Genomic DNA, 27791 nt, shown 5'->3' with positions numbered 1-27791 from the left:
ACTCACCTGTTGGTCTGGAGGCCCATACTGTAGGAGGCTGGCCTGGCTTATAGTGGGTACCGGATGGTACTTACACCTTGTGCCAGGTCCAGTTATCACTTATTAGTAGATTAGTAGTGTTCTAGCAGCTTAGGCTGATAGAGGTAGCTATAGCAGAGCAGCTTAGGATGAACTAGGAGACATGCAAAGCTTCTACTATACCACTTATATCATATAGCACTATATCATAAGAATCACACTACTCAGAGTTACTAAAAATAAAGGTACTTTATTTTAGTGACAATGTGCCAAAAATATCTCAGAGGATATACTCCCTTAGGAGGTAAGTAAAATACACAAAATATACACACAAACCAAAGTCAGGTAAGTAAACAGTTAGAAAAGTAGCACAAACGCTTGTAGAATACAATAGGATGCAATAGGCCTCCGGACAACAAAAACCATATACTAAGAATGTGGAATGTGAACCACTTAGGGACTCCAGGCCTAGTGTAGTGTGTAGGGGGTTGCTGGGAGTGTTAGAAAACACTAAGGGTGTCCGGGATACCCCACCCCAAGACCCTGAAAAGTAGGAGTAAATTTACCCTTCTTCCCCAGAAAACACTAAAGTCGTGATAGGAGATTCTGCAAAGACCACAACTACCTGCAAAGCACTGAAGATGGGTTCCTGGACCTGAGGACCTGCAAAGGAAGGGGATCAAGTCCAAGAGTCACGAAAGTGTTCAGGGTGGGCTGGAGCCCACTAAACCTCAGATGAAGATGCATAATGGCTGCCTCTGGGTAGAAGAAGCTGAAGATTCTGCAACAACGGAAGATCCTAGGAACTTCGCCTTTGCACAAAAGATGTCCCACGGCGTGCTGGATGATGCAGAGTTGTTTCCATGCAGAAAGATTGCAAACAAGCCTTGATAGCTGAGAAGGTCGCGGTTAAAAAAAAGGGTGCTGCCCAGGCCAAGGAAGGACCAGGAGATCGCCCCTTGGAGGAGGAGACAGAGGGGGTGCTCAGCAACACAGAGAGCCCATACAGAAGCAGGCAGCACCCGCAGAAGTAATTGAACATGGGTTCAAGAAAACTGAGCAGGATGGGTGTCTCAACACTACAAAGCAGGGTCCCACGAAGCCGGTGGTCAACTCAGCGTGTTGAGCAATGCAGGATGGAGGGCTGGGGACCTGGGCTGTGCTGTGCTTGACGGATTCCTTTCAAAAGTGCACAGAAGTCCTAGCAGCTGCAGTTCACACAGCACACAGGATTACTGTCTGGCGTGGGGAGGCAAGGACTTACCTCCACCAAATTTGGACAGATGGACCACTGGGCTGACAGGGTCACTTGGATTAAGCTCCTGTGTTCCAGGGACCATGCTCGTCAAGATGAGAGGGGACCCAGAGGACCAGTGAAGCAGAAGTTTGGTGCCTGCGTTAGCAGGGGGAAGATTCCGTCGACCCATTGGAGATTTCTTCTTGGTTTCTGGTGCAGGGTGGAGGCAGACAGCTCCCAGAGCATGCACCACCAGGAACCAGTCAAGAAAGCCGACAGGTTTAGGCGATACAATGTCACTGGTAGTCTTCTTGCTACTTTGTTGCAGTTTTGCAGGCGTCCTGGAGGAGTCAGCGGTCGATCCTTGGCAGAAGTCAAAGAGGGAGATGCAGAGAAACTCTGGTGAGCTCTTGCATTCGTTATCTGTAGAGAAGCCCACAGGAGAGACCCTAAGTAGCCCTCAGAGGAGGTTTGGCCACCTAGTCAGGTAAGCACCTATCAGGAGGGGTCTCTGACATTACCTGCTGGCACTGGCCACTCAGGGGCCTCCATTATGCCCTCACACCTCCGCATTCAAGATGGCAGAGGTCTGGGACACACTGGAGGAGCTCTGGGCACCACCCCTGGGGTGGTTATGGACAGGGGAGTGGTCACTCCCCTTTCCTTTGTCCAGTTTCCCACCAGAGCAGGGACTGGGGGATCCCTGAACCGGTGTAGACTAGCTTATGCAAGGAGGGCACCATCTGTGCCCTTCAAAGCATTTCCAGAGGCTGGGGGAGGCTACTCCTCCCCAGCCCTTAACACCTATTTCCAAAGGGAGAGGGTGTAACACCCTCTCTCTTGGGAAATCCTTTGTTCTGCCTTCCTGGGTCTGGGGTGCCCAGACCCCAGGAGGGCAGAAGCCTGTCTGTGGGTTGGCAGCACCGGTAGCTGCAGTGAAAACCCCAGAGAGCTAATTTGGCAGTACCTGGGGTCCATGCTGGAGCCCCGGGATGCATGGGATTGGCACCCCAATGCCAGATTTGGCATGGGGGGACAATTCCATGATCTTAGACATGTTTCATGGCCATATCCGGAGTTACCATTGTGAAGCCACATATAGGTATTGACCTATATGTAGTGTACGCTTGTAATGGTGTCCCCACACTCACAAAGTCTGGGGAAATTACCCTGAACTATGTGGGGGCACCTTGGCTAGTGCAAGGGTGCCCTCACACTTAGTAACTTTGCACCTAACCTTCACCAAGTGAGGGTTAGACATATAGGTGACTTATAAGTTACTTGAGTGCAGTGTAAAATGGCTGTGAAATAATGCGGACGTTATTTCACTCAGGCTGCAGTGGCAGTCCTGTGAAAGAATGGTCTGAGCTCCCTATGGGTGGCAAAAGAAATGCTGCAGCCCATAGGGATCTCCTGGAACCCCAATACCCTGGGTACCTAGGTACCATATACTAGGGAATTATAAGGGTGTTCCAGTGTGCCAATCAGAATTGGTAAAAATGTTCACTAGCCTGCAGTAACAATTTTAAAGACAGAGGGAGCATAAGCACTGAGGTTCTGGTTAGCAGAGCCTCAGTGACACAGTTAGGCACCACACAGGGGGAAACATCCTGAACAACTAGGTCTAAACCATTACTTGCCTGAACCACTACTGCTAAACAACTAAAAAGTCTCTACAACTAAGTACTGAACAACTATTGTCTAAACAACAATTGTGCCTGAATAACAATTGCCTAAACAACTAATTTTAAGGTAAGGTTTTTTTGGTTTTTATGGTTTATTAGTTGTTTAGAATATATATCAAAATTAGTTGTTCAGGCAATTGTTATTCAGGCACAATTGTTGTTTAGACAGTAGTTGTTCAGTACTTAGTTGTAGAGACTTTTTAGTTGTTTAGCAGTAGTGGTTTAGGCTATAGTTGTTTAGGACCTAGTTGTTCTGTCACATATTCAAACAAACTGACACACAAGTAAAACATGGGGGAAACATGCCAGGCAAGATGGTACTTTCCTACACATACAACTGCCCATTCAGGGGCAGGACCCCATCCACAAGCCTCTTCAACTCCTCCGACGTGAAGGCTGGGGCCCTTTCTCCTTTTGCACGGGCCATGGCAGGTTCCAGACACAGGTCACAGTAGCACACGCAGTGGAGATGTCGTTGAGTGGAAAGTCAGGAATCAAGTGAAGTGGTAGAAAGAAAATGGTGGTCACGGCCGCGGCGGTGAACACTGTCACGGCCTGCAATGATCATCATTGGTTCCCATACTCCATAAAGCCCAGTGTTAGCCAACTGAGGAACTGCACAACGGTGCAGAACGCCTTCTGCCAAGACGCCTAACACCAGTGGAGTGAAGTCACTTCCACCTGTCCCTGCATATAGGACAGGCAGTTGCTATTTCCTACTGCTAATACTCTTGTTTTGAATTAATATGTGCCTCATTGGTGTCGACTGTACACACCTAGAAAATACTAGTGTCCTACATACATACATGCTTTGTGTACTCTGATGTTGTGTGTCCATAGGTCCTGTTATCACACCTATTTAACTTTTGGTTCACTTAGGTACCAACCACTGCAGAGCAATAGGAGGAAGAGGCAAGCACCCGTGTACAGAACCCTTGTGGACTTGGCTACACTGGAGGACAGGCACATCATACTCACTTATCGTCTGGACAGGGCCACAATCACAGAGCTGTATGCACAATTGGAGCCTGATCTGCTACCTGCTATCCGTTGCACCACAGTAATCCCCCCTATTGTGTAGGTACTGTCAGGGCTCCATTTCCTGGCAACTGGTTCTTTCCAGGTGACTGTGGGCTTAGTTGCAGGAACGTCACAGCCAATGTTCTCGATTGTGCTTGGAAGGATCTTGGCTGCCTTGCTCAAACACATGTGCAGCTACATCGCATTCCCCCAGGTTAACGATTTGCCCACTGTGAAGGCTGGATTCTACGCAATGGGACACATACCACATGTGATTGGGGCCATTGATGGGACCCATATTGCCTCAGTCCCTCCCAGGGCAAATGAACAGGTGAACAGAAATAGGAAGAGTTTCCACTCTCTCAATTTCCAGATGTTGTGCCTTGCTGACCAGTATATCTCCCATGTGACTGCCAAGTATCCTGGATCTGTGCATGATGCCGATGCCTTGAGGAATAGCAGCGTCCCACAGGCGCTGGCACGACTACAAAGGCATAGAGTGTGGCTTATAGGAGAGCTTGAGTTCCCACCCAATGTATGAAAGAGTATGTCTATTGGAGTCATAACCCATGCCCTTGTGCATGTCTAATGTGTGTCTCTCACTTCTTTCAGTTGACTCTGGCTACCCAAACCTGTCCTCATTGTTGATCCCTGTCAGGAATCCAAGAACAGGGGCTTAAGATCGGTACAATGATGCTCATGGGCAGACCAGGAGGATTGTGGAACGCACCTTTGGCCTCCTGAAAGCCACTTTCAGGTGTCTCCATTTGAGAGGAGGATCCCTATGCTACTCCCCTGAGAAGGTTTTCCAGATTGTGGTGGTGTGCTGCATGCTGCACATTTTGGCCCTCAGACGCCATGTGCCGTATCTGCAGGAGGAGGGGGGTGACAATGCACCTGTGGCAGCAGTGGACACTGAAGACAGTGAGGAGGAGGAAGTAGAGGAGGAGGATGTGGACAACAGGACACATATCATTCAGCAGTACTTCCAATGACACTCAGGTAAGACTGTTGATCTATACATGTCTCCATTTAAGTAATGTGCTGTGTGGTTGTAGTATTATGTCAGTCACTACTCTTGCATCCCAATTGACTGTCACCTTTACATTCAGTTATTGCAGATGTTGGTGTGGTTACAACAGTGTACTGATGTGATGACTACAGACACATTTGTTGGATGGATTGACACATTACGGGACATTCGCACAGTATCATGTAGTTCAATACAGTTCAATACATTGCACATTTCTTTCTGATGAAGCACTTTTACTCAAGTTGTGTTCAAGGGTGTTTATTTGAATAACAAAAATAACAATGAAAAGTGCAATGGAGTGGGGTGGTGGTTGGGAATAGTCCAGTGTAGTGGGTTGGTCTGTTTGTAGCACAGGTCCAGTGTCCAAGGGGCCATAGGAAGAGGAGCAATGGCAGTCCAAAGTGAAAAAGGTGACTTAGTGGAACACAAGGGGGGCATTCTGAAGGGTCTTGGTCTTGGAAACTGTCTCTGGTGTCAGTCTGGTTCGCAGGGAAGGTTTGCGGGATTGTTCACCTTCTGCAGGGGGAGGTGTGCTGGTAGCCTGTAGGTCCTGTGTCAGGGCATCCTGTCCACTAGCTGCAGCAGATGTGGAGGGCTGGTCAGTACACTGGCTAGGGGTAGGGGCCCAAAGGTGTGCTGTGTACCCCAGCATGATGTTTGCCATGTCACTTAGCACCCCTGCAATGGAAGCCATGGTGGTATTCAAGGACTGCAATTGTTGCATGACCTCCTGATAGTGTTCCCCCTGCAGCTGCTGGTTCTCCTGCATGATGTTGAGCACCTGACTCATCCTGTCCTGGGATTGTTGGTATGCCCCCAGGACATTTGTGAGTTCCTCCTTGGCAGTCGGTTCCCTGGGCCTGTCCTCCCCATGTCGCACAGCTGTCCTCCGACTGTCCATTTCCCCTAGTGCCTGTGTCCACTGAATGATATGCCCACTCCCACTTACACCAGGACCCTCATCATCCTGCCTTTGTGGTGTCGACTCGGGTCCCTGTACAGGTGGGCACACTACTGATTGACGTGTCCTGGGGACAGAGGTTTGGGGGCGTTAGCTGGCTGCTGTGGTGTTTGCGTCTGAGGCCCTGTGGTGGACTGGCTGTGGGATGTGGTAGCCGACTGACCAGTGGTCCTAGATGGGCCACGGAGTTCATCCAGATTGAGACCTCCACAGTTGCAATCATCACTGAGGGCATCTTCAGGGGGGGACTGGATTGCCATGGCACCTCCTCGCCGCTGACATTGGCAAACAAAAAAGTAATGAGTGGATTGCTTAAATTAATTTCAGCCAATGATAATTACTCTAAGCTATAATTCAGTCCATCTTGTTTACCCACCATGCCACCTTAGACATCAACCAGGTATATGAAAATTACTGTTGTTCCTTCTGTAATAGAAAAAGTCTAGCCCAATCTGCCAAGCCAGGTCCTCTCTGAACAGGAAGACAATCATAAACTGGTTTCAGCCTACTTGTGTTTTGTCTTTAGAGAGCAACTTGAGTCATGTGGCACAGTGAACACTGAACCTACGTTTAGGTATGCCAATTGCACTTAGGACATTGCACTGAGAACAGGCCTGGACTGTTCTAGTTGGAGCAGGAGCAAGGTTGGTTTGCTGGTTTGCAGATGGATGGTTCCAGTCAGTGAAGGAATGGTGGGCAAAACAAACAAAGGACTTGATTGCGGCTCAGAGTAACTTGTGACTTAGGTCCTGATTCACAAAGGTAAACGTACATTTTTGTTTACCCTTATGACTTTTGCAATTCACAAAGAAATATTAAGAGTAGTATCTTTACGATTGCGGAGTCTCCCCACTCGTGGGAGAGACTTTGTACATAAAGTGATAGAGAGTTGTAAAGATACTGCTCAGAAAATTGCTATGTGAACTGCAAAAAACAGAAAACTTTCTCAGAAGTGTAAGTTTTTTGTAAATCAGGCCTTTAGTTTAGTTTAAGCAATCAGCTCAGAGTAATTATCATTTGTTCAGATTAATGTAATCAATCCACCCCTCACTTTTTTGTTTCCCTCAGTGTGGCACCCTTACTTTCAGTCTTAGAACTTAAAATACCAGAACGGAGTATGGTAAGGATCAGAGATAAAAACCCTTTTATCACTTTACAAAGGAAAGTGTTAGAAATTGGGTCTTTGGTTGACAGTCAGGTTACCCCCTGTTCAAGCAAGGAACCTCACTCTAGTCAGGGTTAAAGAGATAAGCAAATCAGAGGGCCTGATTCTAACTTTGGAGGACGGTGTTAAACCGTCCCAAAAGTGGCGGATATACCACCTACCGTATTACGAGTTCCATAGGATATAATGGACTCGTAATACGGTGGGTGGTATATCCGCCACTTTTGGGACGGTTTAACACCGTCCTCTAAAGTTAGAATCAGGCCCATAGTGTTTTTGGAAGTATAATATGTGAGAGATATATTTAAGCCTTTGATGATATGTGAGATACATATTTAAGTATTTGCGAATTTCTAGACTGAGACCAAACGTTTTATGTTTATGAATGCATAGTAGTTGCATGATTGATGTTCAGAGTATGTCCAAGGTCCAAGCTCTTGACTTCTCAAGGTTCAGAGGTCTCAGTTTGTTTTTGTTCTATGATTCAGAGAAGGGCCACGCCCAGTTTTGTTTAATGCTTATGAAATCCTGAAGTATCATGATTTTACCAATTGTTCTTGTTCCATGATTCAGAGAAGGGCCACACACGGTTTTTGCTCATGTTCATGACATCCTGAAGTATCATGATTCTACCAACTCTTGCACCCACGGAGACGCCTTTGTTTATTCCATAAGGGTCTCAACACTTGCATCCACGGAGACGCCTTTGTCTAGTCCGTAAGGGTCTCAACTCTTGCATTCACGGAGACGCCTTTGTCTATTCCATAAGGGTCTCAATTCTTGCATTCACGGAGGTGCGTTTGTTTATTCCATAAGGGTCTCAACTCTTGCACACACGGAGATACCTTTGTCTATTCCATAAGGGTCCTAACACTTGCATCCACGGAGACGCCTTCATCTATTCCATAAGGGTCTCAACTCTTGCATTCATGGAGACGCATTTGTTTATTCCATAAGGGTCTCAACACTTGCATCCACGGAGACGCCTTTGTCTATTCCATAAGGGTCTCAACTCTTGCACACACGGAGACGCCTTGGTCTATTTCATAAGGGTCTCAAAACTTGCATTCACGGAGACGCCTTTGTCTATTCCATAAGGGTCTCAACTCTTGCATTCACAGAGATGCCTTTGTCTATTCCATAAGGGTCTCAATTCTTGCATTCACGGAGACGCCTTTGTTTATTCCATAAGGGTCTCAACTCTTGCACACACGGAGACGCCTTTGTTTATTCCATAAGGGTCTCAACACTTGAATTCACAGAGACACCTTTGTCTAAATGTATAATTGAATGGTAATGCTGTTATGAACAAGTATATACATACATGCTTAACCATTTTTCGTTTTCAGATCTCTCTCCCTGCTGTTCCCTACCCTAATTCCCTTCCCCCCGATTGGCTTCACCATAACTCTGTGCTATAATAGCTTTCTGAGTTGATGATGCCGGAAGGTGGGCCTGTTGTTCGGCGGCGTGCAGATCCAGAGGAAAGGACACTGTGACAAAACAGTGAGGAAAATTGTCCCACCAGGTGGCGACATTCACCTTGCTGCTCCTCAGTCAGGGAGGGGGAGAGGATCACTCCTTCCACTGACCCATCTTTTTCTCCAGCAGACATGAGGTCAGGAAGAGGCTCACTCTCATCCTCTACCCCATTATCTGTTGCAAGGAGCATGGACAGTTCAGTCCGCTCAAAATGAGGTTTGAGGAGGTTGACATGCAGGACCCTTAAAGGGTTCCTTGGAGACCGCAAGTCCACCAGGTGATGCCCTCCATCACCGCAAATGTCCCAGTCCACTTATCCTGGAGCACCCTAGGCTCCACTGGTGCCATCACCCACACTTTTTGTCCAGGTTGAAACTCGACCAGAGTGGCTTTCTGGTCATACCAGCGTTTCATGTCCTTCTGGCTTGCTTCTAGCTTCTCCTGAGCGAGACTCATGAAGCGGGCAGTCTGGTTTCTCAAAGCCAGCATGTAACTGAATACATCCTGGGGGGGTTACTAGGAGCTTTCTCCAAAGCTTCCTTAACCAGACTCAAAGGTCCCCCCCCCAGGGTGGCCAATAATCACCTCAAAGGGACTAAACTCAAGTCCCTTTTGAGGCACCTCCCTGTAGGCGAACAGAAGGCATGGCAGGAGGACGCCCCACTTCCGCCTCAAAGGCTCTGACAGGCCCATGATTATGCCTTTTAAGGTGTGGTTGAATCTCTCAACCAGAACATTACTTTGGGGGTGGTAAGGGGTGGTGAACTTGTAGGTTACCCCACACTCCTTCCACAGAGACTTTATATACGTGGATATGAAGTTGGTACACCTATCAGATACCACTTCCTTGGGGAACTCCATGCGGGTAAAACCCCCATCAAAGCACGACCCACCACAGGGGAAGTGATTGATCTCAAAGGAATGGCTTCTTGGGTACCGGGTGGCATGGTCCACCAAGACCAGGATAAACCTGTTGCCCATGGCTGTCTTGGGATCCAGAGGCCCCACAATGTCAATGCCTAGCCTCTCAAAGGGAGTACTGACAACAGGTAAGGGTTGGAGGGGAGCCTTACATTTCCCCCCACTCTTGCCACTTGACTGACAAGTCTGACAAGCCTGCAATATGCATGTGAGTGCCTGCGCATTAGGGGCCAGTAAAAGTGGGTGACAAGCCTCTCAAAGTTCTTGTCCTGCCCCAAATGTCCAGCTAAAGGCACATCATGAGCCAACCCCAGTAGGAAGGCCCTGAAGCACTGTGGTACCACCAGCACACGGGCTTACCCAGGCTCAGGAACCTTAGGCTCGCTATACAGGAGGTCATCCTCCCAATAAATCAGGTGTGATCCTGGCTCCTTGCCAGCCGCCTGGTCTGCAGCCTGCTGCCGCAAACCCTCTAAAGTAGGGCATGTCTTCTGTGCTGCACAGAATGCTTCCCTGGAGGGCCCCCCTTCCTGCTGCCACTGCGACAGCTCAGGGACCTCCCCCAGTTCAGCCACCTGTTCCCCTGTACACTCCGGGGCGTCACCCTCAGGCTCCGCCTCCTCCCTGACCGTGGGAACTTTTGGAGCCGGTTTCTCGTACCCCCTGCCCTTCCTCTTCTTGCCGGTCCCTTGGGCCACTGTTTCAGGCTCCAGGGGCTCTTGATTACCCTGACGGGCTGCCAATGACCAGGTGGATACACATACCCACCCAGGCAGACCCAACATCTCCAATTGAGACCTGTGTTCCACCTCCTTCCAAGGGGAAGCCTCCAGGTCATTGCCTAGCAAACAATCAAAAGGCATAGTTGGACTCACAGCTACCTTCAAGGGACCTGAGGCCCCACCCATTCAAAGGGAACCTGCGCCACTCTGCACAGGCGCTCTGAGTTGTCCACTGCAACTACTTGGTGAAGTACCCGGGGATCAATCTGCTCTTCAGACACCAGCTGAGTCCTCACTGTAGTCACACTGGCTCCTGTGTCTCTCAGAGCCTCCACCCTCTGTCCATTAATGGTCACCCACTGTCTGTACTTCTTGGTGTTCTCAGGTACGAGGGTTCTCTGGACCATCTCACTGTAACCTAGTGAGACAAGGGTCATCTCAGCTGGTTCCCACCTACCTGAAACCAACTCCTCTCCAAGCGCAACACTGGCCAAACGATGGGACGGCACACCAGTGGGTGCCGGTGTGCTTTTGGTGCATTTGGGGTCCCCCTCACATGACCCACCTGGTGACATGCATAGCACCTACTTGGGGGACCACCTGCCACTGGCTTCACTTTGGAGAACCATTGCTTCTTTTCACTAGGGGGTTGGGAATCCTTACCCTGGGAATCAGTTTGGGGCCCTTTAGAGAACTCCCCCTGTTTACCTTTACCCCCCCTTTCTTCTGAGAGGGACCCAGCCCACCCTTGGCGTGGTCTCCCCCATACCTCTTTTGGACGCTGGTGCTCTCCCAGCAGTCCGCTTCCTGCGCAAGCTTTCTGGGGTCAGTCAGCTTGCTGTCAATTAGGTGCTGGCGCAGCTCTGGTAAACATAAACTGTACAAGTGCTCCTAAGCAATCAGATTGTAAAGCCCCTCATACATAGTTACCTTACTGCCCTTCACCCAACATTCCAGTGACCTGCAATAAGAATCAACACATTCCGACCATGTTTGGGATTCCTTCTTCTTGTAGGACCTAAACTTATCCTTGTACTGCTCAGGGGTGAGACCATACCTTGTGAGCAAGGCATCCTTCATGATAGAGTAGGTGAGATTCTGAGCATCCCCTAAGGCTGTCAGTGTATCCCTCCCTTCTACCTTAAAGTGCTTCCACAGACCCACCCCCCAATGAGCTTCAGGGGCCAGATTCATGTGGAGAGCAGACTCATACCCCTTGGACCACAAGTATATGTCATCCTCCCTCTTGTAATCCTTCACAAGATATTTAGGAATGTGCACCCTCCTTTCAGGCTGCACTGTGATGTGGCTGCCACCATCCCTACTAGACTGGCTCCTCTGATCCAGCTCTCTAAAGCTATGCTCATGAGCCAAAATAATATTTTTCTCTTCTAGGGCCATCCTCATTTTATCCAACTCCCTCTGGTGCTCCCTCTCTGCCTGTCTGTCCTGCAATTCTTCAGGGGTCAGACCCTTAGATGAGACACTGCTACCTGCCCTGAAGACCCTCTCCCTGGACATAATAGGCCCACCCACAATACCAGTGTAGGGACTCCCCTTCCTCCTCCTCATCCTCCTCATCCTCTGTGTGCCCTTCAGTGCTCTTGGCTGTCACACAGGCCCTCAGCGCCTTTTGCAGCTCCCCCTTGTTGGATGAGGTCTTCATGGGACAGTCAAAACTTTTACAGAACTGCTTTAGCTGAACCTTGGTATAGCTATCCAATTTCTCTAGGTCAAAAGCAGCTCCAATTGATGCATCTCCAGATTGGGACATGATGAAAAGTCAACAAAAGTGCAAAGTTCAAAAAAGCAGAAGAGTTCCAAATGAAGTTCAGAAGTCAATCAAAGATTACCACAAAAATGGATTTAGAGAAAAATCCAAGCAAAAGAGAAAAATCATAAGATCACCAAACATGTAGAATGTGGTCACTTAGTGGTCTGCACTCAAAACAGTAGTGTACACTTAATTATTATATGTCAAGTACAAATACAAGTCCAAATCCCAACCGCTGATCACCAATGTTAGAAATGGGGTCTTTGGTTGACAGTCAGGTTACCCCCTGTTTAAGCAAGGACCCTCACTTAAGTCAGGGTAAAAGAGAATCCATGCGGCGGTCTTTCAACCGCGGTGTTCCATTGGCGGTACACACCGCCGTGCTCAAAATACACACACTTCTACAAAACACCGCCACATTGTACAATTCAAAATACACACACCTGATACACATACACACACCACTCCCACACACCCATTACAATATAAAACACACACCCACATCACCCACAAACCCCTACGACCACAATTACCGAGAGAAGGCCAGAGAGAGACACCACCATCCACAAACTAGCATCCACAGGCACTCAACACCATCACCCACACAACTTTCACGCACAAAACACCACACACCACTACATATCACCACACTTATCACCACACACACCAACCCACACATCACCTACACCACCCCATGGCACGGCAAAGACACCCCAGGTTCTCGGAGGAGGAGCTCAGGGTCATGGTGGAGGAAATCGTCCGGGTAGAGCCACAGCTATTTGGAGCACAGGTCCAGCACACCTCCATTGCAAGGAAGATGGAGCTATGGCGAAGAATAGTCGACAGAGTCAACGCAGTGGGACAACACCCAAGAAATCGGGACGACATCAGGAAGAGGTTGAACGACCTACGGGGGAAGGTGCGTTCCGTGGTCTCCAGACACCACCTGGCGGTTCAGCGGACTGGCGGCAGACCCCCACCTCCTCACCCACAACTAACAACATGGGAGGAGCAGGTCTTGGCGATTCTGCATCCTGAGGGCCTCGCAGGAGTTGGTGGAGGAATGGACTCTGGTAAGTCAAACCTTTAACTACCATATCCCCCACCCTACCTGCAAGCTATCATATGCCCCCACCCTCGCCCCCTCGTCTATCACTCCAACTCCTCACAAATGTACCAATATCACAAACCACACATCCCAACACCAAGCCCTGCATGCAACACCAACGCATGGACACCCATCACTAAAGCATGCCCACTGCACATACCCATACACCCCCCTAAACCAGCATCACACAAGTCCCCACATAGGAATGCAAGCACTGGGGTACACGGGCACCCACCCATTGCACACCATGACACACACAGATGCAATAATTATGCTTTTACACCCCTGCAGGACCACTACCCAACGTCACCAGACAGGAGGGTCCAGACATCTCCACCCCACACACAGAAGAGGCCCACAGTGATGACAGCAGCTCTGTCCAACTGGATCTAGATGACCAGCCCGGACCATCGTGGGCCTCGGGACAGTCGGATCCCCTCACACAGGCACAGGCCACCACAGACCTTCCACCCTCTGGTAACACCAGCCCAGCACCCAACCAGCGGACCCATACCTCCGTCCCCAGGACACGTCAATCAGCTGTGTGTCCACCACTACAGGGAACCCAGGATAACCCACCACCCCATTAACAACAGGGACCTGGGGGCAGTGGCAGTGGGCACACGGTCCAAGGAACGGAGGCCCAGGAACACAGGGGAACTGGGAGAGCTGCTGTGCGACAGGGGGCGGACAGGCCAAGGGAACCCATTCTCCACAAGGCCCTCTCCTCCATCATGGGAGCATACCACCACTCCCAGGAGACGATGGCAACAGTCCTGGCCAAATTTCAGTAGACCCAGCGCATGCAGGAGGAACAGTATTTGGTGTTCAGGGAGGAACTCAGAACCATCAGCTCCGCCCTGGGCACCATCGTAGGGGTGCTGAAGGAAATACTCAACACCAGGAGGGAGACTGTGGCACTCCAAGGGGCCCCTGACACTAGCATGGACGATGAACTGCCCACCACCCCCGCCGGCGCTAGTGGACAGGAGGCCCTGCCACAGGACCACCACACCAGCACCCCGCCCCCTGCAGATGGAGAACCACCCCGCAAGCGGTCCCTGATATCCAGGAACAAGACAGAGCACGATGCCAAGACCCCGCCAAGAAATGAGAGCACCCTGATTGTCAACCCACTGTCCCACTTTGTCACCCTGTCCATATTGGAACTGCCCCAGCTCCACTTCCTATGCCCATATGGGCAATGCACCTCTGAGACAAATAGACTGGACTCTGCCATGGACACTCCTCCACCATCACCCCTCACCATTTAACTTCCCCCTCCAATATTTTGTATGTAAATAAACACACCTAAAGCACCAAAAGATCTGGAGTCTGTCTGTGATTTTGAAATAGTGTATTTTCAATTACAGTGACAAAATTTCCAGGAAATAGTAATGTCAACATACCTATGTCACACAGCTCTAGTCCATGAGGAATATAAGCAGATGACACAGGTTGGAACCCACACCTGTGAAACCGTAAGGGAAAGTGACAACTCAGTGACCATACACTGGGTGAAATCGACAGACAGGATAGAGGTAGAAGTGTAAAAGTACTTGTAGTAGGCAGGAATGTATTCTCACCTGTGTTTCACTGGAAATATTGCTGGATCACTGAGTCCCTGTTGTCAATGTCTTCTTCCTCTGCTTCCTCCTCATCACTGTCCACAGGCTCCACAGCTGCCACAACACCGCCATCTGGACCATCCTCCTGCAGAAAAGGCACCTGTCGTCGCAAAGACAAGTTGTGAAGCATACAGCAGGCCACGATGATCTGGCACACCTTCTTTGGTGAGTAGAATAGGGATCCACCTGTCATATGGAGGCACCTAAACATGGCCTTCAAGAGGCCGAAGGTGTGTTTGATCACCCTCCTAGTCCACCCATGGGCCTCATTGTAGGGTTCCTGTGCCCTGGTCCTGGGATTGCTCATGGGGTCAGTAGCCATGACAGGTTGGGGTAACCAGAGTCACCTAATAGCCACACCCGGTGCCTCTGTAGTTGACCCATCACATAAGGGATGCTGCTATTCCGCAGGATGTAGGCGTCATGCACTGAGCCAGGGAACATGGCATTCACATAGGAGATGTACTGGTCTGCCAAACATACCATCTGTACATTCATCGAATGATAACTGTTCCGGTTCCTGTACACCTGTTCACTCCTGCGGGGGGACCAAAGCCACATGGGTCCCATCAATGGCACCTATGATGTTGGGGATATGTCCAATGGCATAGAAGTCACCTTTCACTGTAGGCAAGTCCTCCACCTGAGGGAAAACGATGTAGCTCTGCATGTGTTTCAGCAGGGCAGACAACACTCTGGACAACACGTTGGAAAACATAGGCTGGTACATCCCTGATGCCATAGCCACAGTTGTTTGAAAAGACCCACTTGCAAGGAAATGGAGCACTGATAGCCCCTGCACTTGAGGGGGGATTCCAGTGGGGTGGCAGGTCTGGCTCCAACTGGGTACACCGTTCCTGGATTGTGGCACGGTCAAACCTGTAGGTGATGATTACATTTCTTTCCTCCATTGTCGACAGGTCCACCAGCGGTCAGTACACCGGAGGATTCCGCCATCTACTCACATGTCCCAGTGGACGGTGCCTATGAAGGACAACAGCGAGCACAGAGTCAAACAACTCAGAGGTATGTACCCACAGTCTACACAGAACACCAATAATACACAAAATCTGGCCTGTATGTGTGTTGAGAGTAGGCCTAGGTATGTGTGACACAGTTGGTAATCAGGCCAAGGGGGACCCTGAAATGGCGGCTGCCTGACCGCTAAAGCGGGACAATGTGATGTGAGGTAGCTGCGCTGGCATTGTACACGGTCGCAGTAGGCGGTCGAAGACCGCGGCGCAATGCTGCATTGGTTAACATTGTACCCTATGGGTCCCAGGAGCCAATGACGATGTACGCCGGCGGTGGTGGTACGCACCGCCGCGGACGTGACCGCCGCAGATGTTACCGCCATTTTCTAACTGCTGAATCACTCGATACCTGATCTTCGACAGGAGAGGACCTACACTGCAAGTGCTGCTGTGACCTCGGTCTGGAAGAGACAATGGCTCGTGCATCTGGGGAAAGGGCCCCTGCCTTCACTGCGGAGGAGTTGGAGAAGCTCGTCGACGGGGTCCTCCCCCAGTACACGCTACTCTACGGTCCTCCAGACCAACAGGTAAGTACACAGGGAGCATGTTGTATGGGCTATGCCTGTGTGGAGAGGGCTGGTTGTAAGAAGGAAGGGGGCAGAGTTCTGCGTGCATGAAAGACGGTGGGGGCATGTGCCACATGGCAAGGGTAGGGATGGGGGCCACTCACTTTGACGGTGCAGTTGGTAATCACTTCTCTTCTTCCCCTGTACATTTCATGTAGGTCAGCGCCCACCAGATGAAGGATATTTGGCGTGCCATCGCCAAGGACGTCCGGACCCTGGGGGTCCACCACAGACGGAGCACCCACTGCCGGAAGAGATGGGAGGACATTCGCCGCTGGAGCAAGAAGACGGCGGAGGCTCAGCTGGGGATGGCCTCCCAACGTGGGAGGGGTGCCTGTCGAACCATGACCCCCCTGATGTTCCGGATCCTGGCGGTGGCCTACCCTGAGTTGGATGGGCACTTGAGGGCATCACAGCAGACACAAGGGGTTGAGTACACTCTCATTCTGCTGACTTTGCGTGCAGTGGAGGTGTCTGGGTGGGGGAGGAGGGCTGTGGGTTTCCCTAGGCCAGGGCGAGTTCCGTAGGCTAGGCCCCTTCGTAAGGCATGGCCCTGTGGTCCCCCACCCCACCTCTGTAGAGTGCCAAGTACAGCTATTCATGCCCCTGTGTCATCTATGTGTGCAGATGTCGTCCATAGCCTTGTAGGCCATTTCCCAGGAATTGCACTGTAGAGCCCAACAGCGCGACGTAGTGCAGGGGGCTGCTGTGTCTGTCTTGTCCGCCAACGGTAGCGGTAAGCCATGTACTCAACCTGTCTTTCTTCTGTCCCCCCCCCTTTTTTTGCGGTCTCCCTGTTCTTGTGTGCATTAGCATCATCAGGCGGAGATGCAGTGGCACCGGAGCACGAGGGAGCTGTATCCCACATGGGCATGGAGGCCCACACCACGGACTCTGAATACACCAGTGGGACAGGAGGCGAGGGGAGCACCATGGCGGTCACAGGATCTGCAACCAGCGGCACGGACTCGTCCTCTGATGGGAGCTCCCTTGTGGTGGTGGCAACATCTGTGCCCCCCACTTCAACAGGTACAGCCGCCACATCCCCTACCAGCGGCGCCCTCCAAGCAGCCCCTCAGCCTTCGCCCCGTGCCCCCTCACCCAGGAGGGTGGGCATCACCTTCGCCCCAGGCACCTCAGCCCCTGCCCCTGTCACCTCTGCTGCCCTCAGTGAGGAGGCCATTGACCTCCTCAGGTCACTCACTGTTGGGCAGTCTACCATTTTGAATGCCATCCAGGGTGTAGAAAGGGAGTTGCAACACACAAATGCATTCCTGGAGGGCATTCATTCTGGTCAGGCTGCCCTTCATGGAACCGTTCAAACTCTGGCCTCAGCACTGATGGCAGCCATTGTCCCTGTGTCTAGCCTCCCCCCTCCAACTTCCTCCACCCAGACCCAATCCCCTGTACCTCTGCTTATCCCAAGCACACCATCAGACCAGCCTGCACACACCTCACCACACAAGGGAAGCTCAGGCAAACATAAGCACCACACATCCCACAGGCACTCACGCAAGCATCACACACATACAGACACACCAACATCCACTGCCTCCACTGTGTCCCCCTCCTCCTCGGCTCCCTCCTCCCTCCCAGTCTCGTCTACACTCTCACCTGCATGCACTACATCTACAGCCACTAGGACTCGCACCAGTACACCCAGCACCACACCCCGCTCACCTGCACTCACCACCTCCACTGCCATTTACACGTCCCCTGTGTCCTCTCCCAGTGTGTCTGTGACGCCCCCTCCCAAAGTCCACAAACGCCGGCAATCACTCACCCAACATCCATCCACCTCACGACAGCCTCCAGTAACTGCACCTGCACCCAAAACACCTAAAGTGACACCTCCGACAACCACCTCCTCTTCCTCCACTCCCAGACCCCCTCCAGCTACCCATCCCAGTGTTCGTCAGAAACTTTCCCTCTGTAAAGTTGACCTTTTTGCCCCCACCCCACCCCCTCCAATTCATCAGTCCCGTTGTAGCGCCTCAGCCAAAAAGCCTCCAATACCAGTGGTGCCTGTTCAAGGGTTTTGGAGTGCACCGGCCACCAGGGCAGGCAGTAGGACCCGGAGCCAAGGCACTGGCAGCCCACCCCCTGTAAAGGCAATAAAATTGGAGAGTGGACGACGGGACCGTGTTAAGACTCCAGGTGGGAAAACAACTGACATGGGTTCCAAGGGGATTGGAGAGTCAGCTGTGACTCCACCAAAGGTGGTGAAGGGCCAGAGGAAGTCTGCCCAGCCTGTTGTGAGTGTCACGGCGGAGAAGTGCGCCATCATTCCCGGCGGTCGAGACACAACCGCCAGCACCGTCGTTACTGGTCCAGAGACCACCGCCAGAGTCACAGCCCAGGAGGGCCCCACTATCGTCACTGGTCAGGAGACCACCGCCAGAGTCACAGCCCAGGAGGGCCCCACTATCTTCACTGGTCAGGAGACCACCGCCAGAGTCACAGCCCAGGAGGGCCCCACTATCGTCACTGGTCAGGAGACCACCGCCAGAGTCACAGCCCAGGAGGGCCCAAGTATCGTCACTGGTCAGGAGACCACCGCCAGAGTCACAGCCCAGGAGGGCCCCACTATCGTCACTGGTCAGGAGACCACCGCCAGAGTCACAGCCCAGGAGGGCCCAAGTATCGTCACTGGTCAGGAGACCACCGCCAGAGTCACAGCCCAGGAGGGCACCACTATCGTCACTGGTCAGGAGACCACCGCCAGAGTCACAGCCCAGGAGGGTCCAAGTATCGTCACTGGTCAGGAGACCAACGCCAGAGTCAAAGCCCAGGAGGACCCCACTATCGTCACTGGTCAGGAGACCACCGCCAGAGTCACAGCCCAGGAGGGCCCAAGTATCGTTACTGGTCAGGAGACCACCGCCAGAGTCACAGCCCAGGAGGACCCAAGTATCGTCACTGGTCAGGAGACCACTGCCAGAGTCACAGCCCAGGAGGGCCCAAGTATCGTCACTGGTCAGGAGACCACCGCCACCACCGGAGTCAGAGCCCTGGAGGGCTCCGGCTGCCACAGTCCCGCTGGGCAATGATGAAACGTCATGCCACACACCAATGTCCTTATCAGAGCCGCCATGGCAAAGCACCACTGAACAGGGCAAAGACCGCCATGTCAAAGCACCGCTGAACTGTCCTGAATCGCCATGGCAAAGCACCGATGAACTGTCCTGACCCGCCATGGCTAAGCACCGCTGAACAGGGCAAAGACCGCCATGTCAAAGCACCTCTGAACTGTCCTGAACCGCCATGGCAAAGCACTGCTGAACTGTCCTGAACCGCCATGTCAAAGTACCGCTGAACAGGGCAAAGACCGCCATGTCAAAGCACTGCTGAACTGTCCTGAACCGCCATGGCAAAGCACCGCTGAACAGGGCAAAGACCGCCATGTCAATGCACCGCTGAACAGGGCAAAGACCGCCATGTCAAAGCCCCGCTGAACAGGGCACAGACCGCCATGGCAAAGCACCACTGAACAGGGCAAAGACCGCCATGTCAATGCACCGCTGAACAGGGCAAAGACCACCATGGTAAAGCACCGCTGAACTGTCCTGAACCGCCATGGCAAAGCACCGCTGAACAGGGCAAAGACCGGCATGTCAAAGCACCGCTGAACAGGGCACAGACCGCCATGGCAAAGCACCGCTGAACAGGGCAAAGACCGCCATGTCAATGGACCGCTGAACAGGGCAAAGACCGCCATGGCAAAGCACCGCTGAACTTTCCTGAACCGCCATGGCAAAGCACTGCTGAACACGGCAAAGACCGCCATTTCAAAGCACGGCTGAACAGGGCAAAGACCGCCATGTCAAAGCACTGCTGAACTGTCCTGAACCGCCATGGCAAAGCACCGCTGAACAGGGCAGAGACCGCCATGTCAAAGCACCGCTGAACAGGGCACAGACCGCCATGGCAAAGCACTGCTGAACAGGGCAAAGACCACCATGTCAATGCACCGCTGAACAGGGCAAAGACCGCCATGGCAAAGCACCGCTGAACAGGGCAATGCACCGGGTAGGAATGAATGGCCCCCCACATCAGGCATCCTTATCCCATGTGCAGCTGGGACAGTGACAGGACACGACCTTTCACGGGGAGACTCATCCAGTCTGGGCACCAGTCCCCCCCAGTACCAGTAGAGACCTGCATCAACTTGAGAGACTGTGGCTTTGCACTCCCCAGGATGGCAGAGTGGGCAAACCACCCACTGTATAGACTTGAGAGACTGTGGCTTTGCACTCCCCAGGATGGCACAGTGGGCAAACCACCCACTGTATAGACTTGAGAGACTGTGGCTTTGCACTCCCCAGGATGGCACAGTGGGCAAACCACCCAGTGTAGAGACTTGAGAGACTGTGGCTTTGCACTCCCCAGGAGGGCATGAATGGGCATGGAGCCCCATCGTGGATCTGGCTTTGCAGTTATCCGGCTGAGGTGCCCCCCCTTCCCTTCCCCCTGAGGTGCCTGTAGAATTTCTATCTGATGCCCCGGCAGTGTTCTCTCCGATTGTGGTCAGGTATCGTTTGTGGGCCTCGTCCATGTATTTTTGGACTGATGGTGCACGGACATTTTTATGTACATATCTGCACTACTTCTCGTCTTGTATATAATTCTGACTGATTTTCAAATATATATCTGTATCTTTTTGTATGACATGTATATTGGCACATTACATTGTTTGACCGATTTTCGCTTTGTGTATTCATTCTTCCGGGGGGATTGTGGGTTGTTACTGTGATTTTTGTGAATGCATTGGTGTGTATGTTGTAATATGCGAGGGTGGGGGAGGGTGTGTTTGGTGTGTGTCCCCCTAACTTTTGCCTCCCCCATGTTGTAGGTGCAGTACTCACCATTGTCTGCGGCGCCTACGTAGCTGTTGGTCGTAGAAGAGCAGAAACACAAGGGCAGGGAGTATTTGGAGTTCCGACTCCATGGATTCCTCGTTCCTTGTGGGATATGTTAAGGTGAGCGTTTTCCCATAGCAAAAGCTGTTTCCGCCGTGTTTTTATCCACGATGAATCTGCCCCGGAAAAGGTGGCGGATTGGCGGGTTGTAATAGTGTGGGCGGTACATTGTCTTCCGCCTGTCTGTTGGCGGTGACCGCTGCGCTGCTTGTCTGTACCACCGTGGCGGGTGAAGTGTTAAAGTGGCTGTCTTTGTTGGCGGTTTCCGCCAGGGTCATAATTCCCTTTTTTTGTCCTCCGGACTGTTTGCGGTATTTCCGCTGCTTTAACACCGTCCGCCAGGGTTGTAATGACCCCCCATGTCCTATTCTGGAAGGACACATAGACACAAAAACGGAGAACATAAGTGGTGGATCTTATATTTGGGCTACTTAGTTTGTGGGGTGACAATTCATCCTTAATGAAGGAATATATTGTATGATCCTTATGTAAAACCTTTAGGTTTAAATGATGTGGCATAAGGACATGTCAGATCTAATTGAGATTTTCCTAGCCTTGGTGTCTGGAAGGCTAGATTTTATTAAAGACACGGAGGCGAGTATTATGCAGTCTTTTCTTGCTTTAATTTTAACAGCAGCCAAGAAGAAACTACATTTCCCAAGAAAAGTGAAAACTACAGTGACATCACAATGGGAAAACAACCAATAGGACGTCGAGTACAGCTACTAATATATTGATTGCGAACAACAAGTCATCTTTTCTTGATGTGAGAACTAAAGAGGAGAATAAGTAACAAACAAAACCGCATAAAAAATAGTAATCACAGTGAAAATGTCAGTAAAACAGTCTTGAAACTGGCGAGCGTAGACACGAGCCCAGGATGGAGAGCCGTTGAAGAAGGAATCCTGTCCTGATGGAAGAACACCATGTCGATTAGGAGGAACCAACGTCAGAAGAGGGAGTTGGAACTGAAATGAAGGAGCAGGGATGAGTTAATAAAGTGGTGGGATAATACTCGCCTCTGTGTCTTTAATAAAATCTAGCCTTTCAGACACCAAGGCTAGGACAATCTCTATTTTATTACAAGACCGGAGGTTCATTTTATGCATGTTCAAATCATAGAAATAACAGAGTCTGAAACATGAGAAATTGGCTTACAATAAAAAGTTCTAAACGTGCTTTCATTAGATCAGTCTGCAGAATTGAGAATATCCTGTAAAGAGGCCCCGGCCCAGAAAGCCCGAGAGGCCATAGCCCCTCTGGCAGAATGGCCTCCAAAAGAATCTACATTGATCCCTGCTAAAGACATGATCCATTTGACCCAACGAGCTAAGGTAGGGAAAGAAACAGGTTTAGGAGGTTTTTGGAAAGAAATGATTAATTGGGAGGCTGAGGATGGTCTCAAATCTGCAGTACGAGTCACATAATTCTTTAAACAATTTCCAACACACAATTTGGGTTGAGAGGGAAAAAATGGGTAATGAACAGAAGCCAGGTTAGTTTTAGTACGTCTTCGAACCTGGAAAAAAACACCAAAAGGCGAGAAGAAAAAGGAGGTAACATCCAAAGCTTTAACATCCGAAACACGTTTTAGGGCTATCAGACATAAAAGCATGGTCAACTTTGCAGAAAGTTGCTTACGGGAAAGGAAAACATTATCCGGCCAGGCAGTGAAAAAATGTAACACCAAATTAACATCCCACATTATATTATATTTAGGAGATGGAGGAAAAACACATCCTATTCCCTTTAAAAGTTGACAAATGAGAGATTGCGCAACAATTGGCCTGCCATTGACTCTATAGTGTTCAGCCAAAATGGCTGATCTGTAAGTATTGATAGTGCAGTAGGCCTTACCGTGTGAGGCCAAGGAAGCAAGGAAATTCACAACCAACACTACATCAGCTGAAAAGGGATCTGAATTCCTGTCCATACACCAGCTGCACCAAGTGGCCCATGCAGATTTATAAGCTCTGGTGGTACCAGGGGCTCTAGACTGTTGGATGAGTTTGAGAGCATCCTCTGAAATTCCTCGGGTTCTCCAGAATGACCCAAAATCTTTCAAGCAATGAGGAATAAGGGGTTGTCGAGGACCATGTGGTGTTGTCGACCTTGGGGATCCAACAATAAGTTGGGGAAATGAAGAAGCCAGACCAGACGGTTGGCTGTTAATTCCAACAGAGTTGGATACCAAGGCTGAGCCTGCCAAAATTGAGTTATGAGAACTAGTGTGGACTGTTGTATGCGTGCTTGTGCAAGAACTTGAGGAATCAGAAGGAAGGGAGGAAAAGCGTAAAGAAGAGATGACGGCCAGACCTGAAGGAAAGCATCTGTGGCGAGAGCCTGCGGATCCGGTATCCAACTGAAAAAGGAAGGAAGGTGGTAATTGAGACGAGAAGCAAAAAGATCAATGGACATGTTGCCGAAGATGGAAATAAGATGATTGAACACTGAAGGGTGCCACTGCCAATCGCTGGAATCGTAAAAATGCCTGGAGTGCCAGTCTGCGACTGTATTCAGATTTCCTGGCAGGTAAACTGCCCTGACAGAGATGTTTCGATGAAGACAATATTCCCAAAGATGCTTTGCCAGGGTAGATAAAAATTTGGACCTGGTGCCTCGAAGATGGTTGATGTAGCTGACGGCGGTTAGGTTGTCCATCCTTAGAAAAATGGTGCAACTTACTTTGTCTTTTGTAAAGGAGTGGATGGCAAAGGAACCTGCAAGCATCTGTAAACTGTTTATGTGCAAGAAGGACTCCTTCACAGACCATGCGCCTCCAGTCGGGAACTGACCACATCTTGCACCCCAACCAGTCTGACTTGCATCGGATTCTAATACAAGATCTGGGGTGGCAGAGAAGATGGTTTCCCGTTCCAGGCGTCTAGATGTGTCAGCCACCACAGTAGTTCTTCTCTGGTCTCGGGGTCTAGAACAAGTGGATCGGAATAGGCAAGGCCCTTGTGAAGATGGCGAATCGTCAAACGCTGGAGGGCGCAATAATGCAGAGGACCTGGGAAGATAGCTTGAATTGAGGAAGCAGGGAACCCCACCAGACGAGCTAGAGTTCTGAGGGAGATGTGAGGAAGAGATAAAGATTGATTAATTTCTTTCTTGATTAGGGAGACCTTGTGCTGGGGAAACTGAAGAATCGAAAGAGGAGTGTCTATGAGAAAATTGAGGAATTCCAGTTTTTGAGTTGGAACGATGGCAGATTTCTGAAAGTTGATGAGGAATCCTAACTTGAGTAAAAGATCCTGACAAAAATGCAACTGGGAAAGGAGAAGATCTTTGTCTTGTGCCATCAGGAAAAAATTGTCTAAAGAATCATACCAACACCACGAGATCGGAGGAACGCTGCCACAGGCTTGAGAAACTTGGTGAAACATCAAGGGGCCGAAGAGAGGCCGAAAAGAAGAACTTTGAATTGGTAAAAAGAGTTTTGTCATTGAAATTGAAGATATTTACTTAGGGAGGGATGAATTGGTACCGTGAGGTAAGCATCTTGAAGATCTAATCTGACCAACCAATCGTTTTGCAGTAAAATATCCCTGAGATGGAGGTTAGTCTCCATCTTGAAATGGCGATAAATTACAAAATTGTTGACATTTTTTAGGTTCAGAACTAGCCGAAACTTCTGGCTTTTCTTTTGGACCAAGAAAACGGTACTGAGAAAACCCAAAGAGTCGAACTGAACTGGTTCTATGGCTTGTTTGGAGAGGAAGGACTGAATCTAGTTGTGGAGAAGCTGGTATTGCTCCTGAGAGAAAACAAGGGGAAGAGAGAAAAGGGATTTAAATGGGGGTTGATAAAATTCTAAGAGGTAACCTTGAATCAATTGAATTACCCAGGGATCTGACGTGAGAAACAACCATGAATCTAGAAACAAGGCTAGCCTGCGTCCTATTGGAGGAAGGGCAGAATTGAAAACACTTACCGGAAAATTGCTCTCCTTTGTTGGAATAACCTTTGTTCTGATACACTCTTGATTGACAGGGATAGAAATGTGGCTAGAATCCTGAGTAGGTATCAAGCTGGTTCTGCTGATTGTAGGAGTCTCGGTTGGGGTATTGACCCCTGAGGGAGCGGCCAGCAAAGCGACTCCTGCCTTTGCCGGCCCTGGCAAAAACCTGTGACAAAAAATCTTTTTAAGAGAAAGATGATCTTTGTCCAAGGTGGCAAAGGTGGAGACATACTTGCCCAGCTCTTTTATGAAGGAATCTCCAAATAATAAGCCTTTAGCCGAAGGACCCTCTTCTTTGGATGCCAGTGACGCCAGTTTGGAGTCGATCTTTAGAAGAAGACTCTTCTTTCTTTCAATGGGTAATTGGGTGTTCGCATTCCCAAGCATACAAATAGCATGTTGTGCCCAATTGGAAAGAACCACAGGGTCTATTGGAGATTGGTCCATTTTGGACTCCTCTGCCAAATCGAACATCCTAGTTAGAGGACCCACCAAATCCAAAAGCTTATCCTGGCAACCGGACCAGGTTCTATCCACACCTTTCTTAGGGTCTTTTCCGAATTTAGTGAAAAACATGAGCATGTTTGGGTCAATAACCGGGGTAGCAGTAATATCGTTGGATAATAAGGGACAGGGACACTCAGATTTTAATTTATTTCTGGTAATCTTGTCAAGAGAGTGGCGTAAATAAAATGCAACATAGTCTGCAACATGGTCAGCAGGAAACCATTCCTTAGAGTTCAGATGTACCATGAAGGAAGGGTCAAACATAGGTTCACCAGAATGGTCTACTAAGACCTGAGACAGGGTGAGCGGTACCACGGTCAATAGGAGAAATATTTTGCCTTTTCTCTGAAGGCCCATAAACATATGGATCTGTAGATCCGTCCAAATCATCTATACGACTAAGAGAGTCATCATCGGCATCAGTATCTCTTAATTGGGTAATGTGGAGGGGGGAGGGAGGGGGGTCCCGATTTAGAAACTTCTCGGGTGGGAGTTCCAAAAGAGACAGAAAGGCCTCTGGATGGCCCAGGAAGGGTGGCCGCACATTTCTTGCCTTTCGTAGAAGGCGCATCACTTGCAGAAATCATTTTGGAGAAGGAGGCTCCTAAATGTTTTGATATGTCCATCATTGAAACGGAAACCGCCTATGGAACAGAGTCTTTTATAAAGGACTTTAAGGTTTCCTTAAAAATTGAGAATCTTTTTCCTCAGACATACTGAAGGAAGAAATATATATAGCCAAAAGAAAATAAACAAAGCTGAAAAACTGGAGAATTCATGTGTACCAGTAAAAAAGGGGTTAAAACCAATTTGAGAGAGCAGGGAGTGGCCTTGAAGGGCTGGGCACGTCAAAAACCAAAGGAAAATCCTACTGCGACACTAGAGGCGGAAAGAGTGAAAGGAAAAACCCCTCCCAGGGGGATTGCACAAAAGGAAGGTTCTGCGTCTTGGCAAACACGGCCGAATGAGGAGTGGAAAGGATTGAGGCCACACGCTGAGGAAAGAGAAGCAGAAGCAGCCGGCTGCACGCGTCTCCAGCGGCCAAAGACGACCGTTGGTAGAACGAGTAACAATAAAATAAAGAAAAACCTGCGAGCGAGCACGAGCGCTAAGCTGAAAATTAAGAGAAAACAGTAAAGCATACCATGATTAAACCATTAAATATAAATAAATCCAAACATATGAATTTTGATTAAAAGGTTAGAGTACTTATCTTGACTGCGAGCAGCAAGAAAAGAGGACTTGTTGTTCGTAGTCAATATATTAGTAGCTGTATTCAACGTCCTATTGGTTGTTTTCCCATTGTGATTTCACTTTGTAGTTTTCACTTTTCTTGGGAAATGTAGTTTCTTCTTGGCTGCTGTTAAAATTAAAGCAAGAAAAGACTGCATAATATGAGCCTCCGGTCTTGTAATAAAATCTAGGTCTTATGGTTTGTGCCACCTAACACCTCATCCTATTTGAAAGTATTCATTAAATGAAAATATACAGTGGTGATGATGTTCTGGGAAAAAACACAGATCCTTGAACCGTGTTTAGCAGGAAACCAACCTCTAGCTTCTCAGTTGTTGCAAAAACAAAGTATAGCAGTGAACCAACTGTCTTCAGACAGGAAGTAAATACCATGATACACAACTGCGAGTCTTTGTTGGTTGTGCTCCAAGTCAGTTTATTGAAAAGAATATTGTGACAGTATAGATAAATCATTAAAGATCTTACTCTGAGGCGACTCGAGGCATAGTCATTACTTTGATGACACGACCTGGTGGTCCAACTGTTCACCTTGAGCAAGAGGCAGTGATCCACAGGATGTATTTTTACAGGTGTGATGTTACTACATCATTCCAATTTCAACACGAACTACATTTACCTCCCAAATTGGGATTACCACAAGAGTTGAGATGAGGCCTTTGATTTTACTGAATAATCCCAACCATTCTGTTAACTGCTAAACCCTGATTAGAAGCTGGGACTTAAATGTGCTGTGTTTTGAAGTGATTAGAAGTTTGAGACCTGTGATAATTATGACAGGCCCCCCTGTTTTCCT

Source organism: Pleurodeles waltl, chromosome 1_2 (assembly GCF_031143425.1).
Source record: "Pleurodeles waltl isolate 20211129_DDA chromosome 1_2, aPleWal1.hap1.20221129, whole genome shotgun sequence".
NCBI classification, from domain to species: domain Eukaryota; kingdom Metazoa; phylum Chordata; class Amphibia; order Caudata; family Salamandridae; genus Pleurodeles; species Pleurodeles waltl.
The sequence above is the reverse complement of the archived record's forward strand: the minus strand, read 5'-3'. Positions refer to the sequence as shown.